The sequence below is a fragment of the Vigna radiata genome, chromosome 6 (assembly GCF_000741045.1).
Source record: "Vigna radiata var. radiata cultivar VC1973A chromosome 6, Vradiata_ver6, whole genome shotgun sequence".
Lineage (NCBI taxonomy): Eukaryota > Viridiplantae > Streptophyta > Magnoliopsida > Fabales > Fabaceae > Vigna > Vigna radiata.
This window is the reverse complement of record NC_028356.1, coordinates 10,376,499-10,382,188: the sequence shown is the minus strand read 5'-3', so window position 1 is coordinate 10,382,188 and position 5,690 is coordinate 10,376,499.

The following is a 5,690-nucleotide window of genomic DNA, read 5'->3' as shown; positions in this document are numbered from 1 at the left end:
ATATATATATATATATATATATATATATATATATATATATATATATATATATATATATCTTCTCATCTTCATGTTTTCTAGAACCTCGTGATATTTTACAGTTACTTAAAAGTTAGAGGTCTTTTGTAATTAATCAAACTTTCAAAAAAATAACAAAAAAATAAATTTCTCTTTATTTTTTTTTCTAGGTTGAATTGTAGTGTTGATTTTGCTTGAACGAAAAAAAAAATCCTTTACTTGGACAAAAATAAGATAAAAAAAAGGTTACTTTCAACTCTATTTTCACTTGAATGAAAATAGGTGAGTAAGGTATGAATCTCTAATCTATTTTTTATTAAGCGAAAATCCTTAACTAAACTGAAAATATTAGAGAAATTCGTCTCAATAGCATAATTAAACCAAATTTCAATAATAATTTGAAAAGTGTTCTTACCGGGACCTAGAGTGTGGACCTTCAGACAAATGGAAAGATTTGAATGGATTGGAAAATCTTGATGTATGCTCCTAAAGATTGAAACACATGGGAAGATCTATCTACATAAGACTCTCTCATGCTCAAGTCAATAAGAGAGTTTTAAATTTGTATGAATACAAGAGAAAGTATGAGAAGGTGTGTATTTCCTGGTGAAATACCATATGTCTTTATAGGGTTTTGAGTCATATGATTTATGTGATAAAAATAGATAATACCAATAGGATATCAAATAATAACAATAAAAATAATAGCTTACCATATATATTATAATCAGCAGAATAATCATAATAATATGATACCTTACTTGATTAACCAAATATTATGTAGATATATGGTATTAAAAAAATATCATAATGTGGTTGAACTATTGAGATTTGGTCATATATTCTGTTAATATACGAATATTTACGCCAAGAAATATATCTTAAAACATTATGTAATCACTTTAGGTCAACAATGCTTCATGGACCTTATTAGGCCACATCACTCAGAATATTTGTTGGGTTGGTGTTTTTTCCTTAAAAGACGTCTTGAAGGGTGGAAGGAGAAAGGGGTATTTAAACTTCCTTTAGGCCTTAACTCCTAAGTAATGTGAAACTCTTGGGTGTGGTAGGAATATAAGTCCCCCTAGTCGAGGTCTAAGGGGCATGATGATTCATCCCTAATGGAGGACTTAAGGGAATCGATGTTTCGTCTTAGAACCTTGTTATTGGTCCTATGGTGGACTCCAATCTTTCGATCCCAAGCCGGGTCAATCACCCTTCATCCAACGTATTGTTTACTTTGAAGCTTGTGTTTCGTTACAATTTTTTCCTTAAAAGACGTCTAAGAGGATGGAAAGAGGAAGGAATATTTAAATTGTCTTAAGCCTCAACTTGTAATTGATGTGAAACTATTGGAAGTAGTAGAAATAATTTTTTTTAATAATAAAACTTTTAAACAATTTAGATGATTAACTCAAACTATAATTTGCTAAAGCATCATTGTTTACTCATTTCAAACCTATTTTAGTCCTTTAACTCAAAGTATGCATCATATCAATTTTGTAAACTATGTCAAATCACAAAATTTTTACAATTCACATGCATAATGTAGAGATTACATCAACAAATCAATAAAGTATACAAATCAGAACATTTTAAACAATCATCCATAAAACAAAACTTAACAACACTAAAGTCTAAACAAAATGTGATAACCAAGTTACCTTCACATACAAGTCATCTATCCTAAGGTTTTATAAAAAAAAACACAATAGCTTCTCTTACTTGTAATACTTTATTATAATTAAATCTCTAGCTCAAGCAGAAACCTACTCAAAATCTAGGAATCTAGAGTAAGGTATCCAATATAATCAAATTTCAGCATATAGTAAAAGAAGTTGAGAGAATCATTTTTTCAACTAACCCCATTAAGATTGATGAAAAAATCATTCGATAAAGTAAGTGAAGAAAGAATCTATAAATATAAACTTACTCTATTTGAAAATTTGATCGGATATAAATGATCATTGGCTCTTCAGCTACTATGAGGTGTAATTAGATTATAAAAGAGATGAGGTATGGAGAGATGACATTATAGAGAAGGTAGGGAGAAAAGAAAGAAAGAAAAAACTAGATAAAAAGGGAGAAAAAGGAAGAAAAGAAAACTGAAAGGCAGGGGTAAAGTCCTTACAAGAATGATGATTGAGCAAATTATAAATTGTAATGACAATTTTGAATTTTTTGGAACTTGTATTTGTTAAAATGTTTTTTGCTCAGACTATTTATTTTTTCAAACATTTTTTTCCTTTCTCTTCTCTTTCGGTAGAACTTGTATTTGTTAAAGTGGCTTTTGCTTAAGTTATTTTTTTTTCAAACATATTTTTTTCTCTCTTCTCTTTTGGTGGGACTTGTATTTGTTAAAGTGACTTATTTGATCCTTATTTTCGAAGAGAATCTCAATTTGATCATTTTCTTTTTCGGCATCTCAATTAGGTCCTATTTTTGTGAAAATTGCAAGAATTGAACCCTTTCCGTTAAATCGGGTCCAACGACGTTAATGTATGGTGACATGGCCCACTGATGTGGAATTTTATTTATCTTTTATTAAACATTCAACTGAATCACGTTATTACCCTTGACACATAATCGTCTTCTACCTCCAAAACCCTAGCATTTCCCCTAATCCATCATAGGAGCACTAGCGACAAAGCTGTCGCAAATCGCCATGGGATCTTTCATCACCTCCACCACAAATTAACACCGCTGGACCGCAACACTCATCTTTCCCACCGTCAATAACTAAAACGTTCAATTCCATTATAGGGATTTCTCCACAAAGATTTCAAGCCAGAACCCAAATTGCAAGCCCTAATTATAGAGAACATTAGACCACTACGAGATAGCCATGAATCGTGCCACCTCAACGCCAACTCCAATCCTGCAAAGTCGAAACCTTGACCACCTAGTCTCCATGAACGTGGAACCCTCGCGCCCCGACATCAACGGCCCCACCGGCACCGAATCGAACCCTCTCTCCGTTGAGGACGCCGCCTCCCCTGCCGTCATCGTCTCTGATGACGCCCCCTTCATCTTCGTTGATCATGACCATAATTCTTAAAACACAACACCAAACCTAATTCCATAATTCTTAAAACTCAACCACTGTGCGTTGTGCTTGGTTTTCTTGCTTTTGTGTCCTTTGTGTGTGTTGTGTTGTTGCAGCTTTCTTTTTGCTTTAAAATCCCCCCCTACTAGACCAAATATGCTGGAGGGTTTAGTGTGATATGTCGAGGAGGACATGCTGTGGAAGCTATGAAACTGGGGCTATTATGAGTTGAGTTCTGTTATGTATAATTCGGTGCCTTGGGATGGTTGTTGTAGTGATGCAAACTTTTTTTTTGGTTAGAACAAAGATTAGATTGGAGGCCCCATTTATCACTGTCTGATTTTTGTATAGTTAAGGGTAAATTGAAATCTGAATTGCTGGTAGGTCTTTGCACCGAGTTTAGTTCTTTATTTATGATTAGAAAATAAAACACAATGCGATTGGGGTCTTGATGAATCAGTGAGTGTAATTGTGTAAGAGTGGTTTATTAAATTCACCTATTTTTTAGTTTATTAAACATGAGAAATTTTAGGTTTTTATAAAGTTTCATCACAGGGTTTTTCTCATCCAAAGATCACCGGGAAGAAAGCTTAAATGAAGAAGACGGTGAGAAAAGGTAAAGTATTAGGACGAAGAAGATTGAATCTCATTCCCAATATTTCATTCCTACTTTCCATTTTCTTTGTTTTTAAAAAAATTAAATATCCACGTTAAACTCACATGCCCATAGTAGTGTCAGTCAATTAAAAATACAACTCAATGTGCCACGTCAATTAAAAATACAATCCATCGTGCCACATCAACTACATGTTAACGCCATTAGCCCCAATTTAACAAAAGAGACTCAATTGTTACAATTTTCACAAAAATAAAACCCAATTGAGACGTTGAAAAAAAAGGCAAAATTAATATTCTCTCCTAATATAGGGACCTCCTGAATGATTAAACCTTTTTTCTTCAAACATTTTTTTTCCTTTCTTTTCTCTTTTGGTGGAACTTGTATTTATTAAAGTGGCTTTTGCTCTAGTTATTTTTTTCAAACAAATTTTTTCCTTTCTCTTTCCTTTCGGTTTTTTTAATAAATTGTGTTCAAATGTTTATTATAAATGAAAAATGAGTATTAATTTGTATGTTTAATTGATTTATGATTTTGTTTGAGTGAATTATGTTGTATAGAAATGATTATTGAAAATAATAAGACTTATTTAATTTTGGGTCAAAAATCTATGATGGTATATGTATCATGATTTAATTTGTTTATTATAGTATTGGATTTATATAGTAATTTAGATTTCTTGTTTCAATAATAGTCTAGTTATAATTTAAGATACAAGGTGGTGAGAAGCTAAAGATATCGTAACATGTAAAGATGTACAAATTTGGGTTGTAAAAAAACTTATCGTGATTCATTAGTAAATTTGCTTGTAAATCTAAGTACATATTTAGATCATATGTTATAACTTTGATACGATATACATAAGACATCTTTTTCATAAAACATCAATTAACATTTTGTTTGTTGAATTTATTAATGTGTAGATCCATGTATGATATATATGATTGTTATATAAAGGTTTTTTAATAAAATTGAATTATTGTGATTTGTTAATTAAAATGTTATTTTTTATATATAATATCTTTTCTTAAAATTTTATTTCAATAGAAATATAAGTACAACTGCAATAATAATTTCTAAAAGTATATGTGGCTTTTTTTTTATAAAAAATTATACTTATAAGCATAATTTATATTTTAAAATGATATATTTTACAATTCCTATTCTTTTTAAATTAATATAATATATACCAATATAAATTAAAACAATTATTATACAATATATCAAATTAAGTGTAGCTTTCAAAATTTATTATTTATATTATTCTTTAACTACTATTGTATACCACAGTGGTTTTTTTTTTATTTGCCTTGTCTTTTGAAAATGAATATATGTCTTGATGCCTCATCTCAAGCAAAAGACATAATTGTATTAACAAAGAATATCGTACACACACACACACATATATATATATATATATATATATATATATATATGAAAATTTTCACGTAAATGATTAACGAATTATAAATTATTTACCTAATAAACCTTTTACATTATTTTGATTATGTATCGTGTCATTAAATATTATTTTGATGACATATAGATGGAAAAGTTTCGAATAGAGGAATTAAAATATATTTTGAAATTATAGATGTTAAAAAGATGAATTTTAAATTTAGACGAAGGGAATGAAGGATTAAATATGATCTAAATCTGAAGTATTCGGATATAAGTTAACCTCATATTTTTTAAAAATAATTAAACAAATTCAATAATCCTAAATCCTAAACAAAAATCAACAACTTGTTATTGAAAGTTACTTTGTGTGTAAAATTGGTGATTAGATGAATACAGAGATTGTTGTTATATGATTTTAGACGAATGCAGAGATGTTGTTGGTATTGTAGAAAATGGTAGGGAAGGTTGTAATTGGATTGGGGCTGCTACTTCCTGCACCCCATTTATTTATTTCTCCACTATACCCTTTTGACTTAATAATATATTTTCACTTTCTTCTAAGGGCTCATCGTCTTGTTCATTACCTCGTCGTCCTTCATCACCATCTTG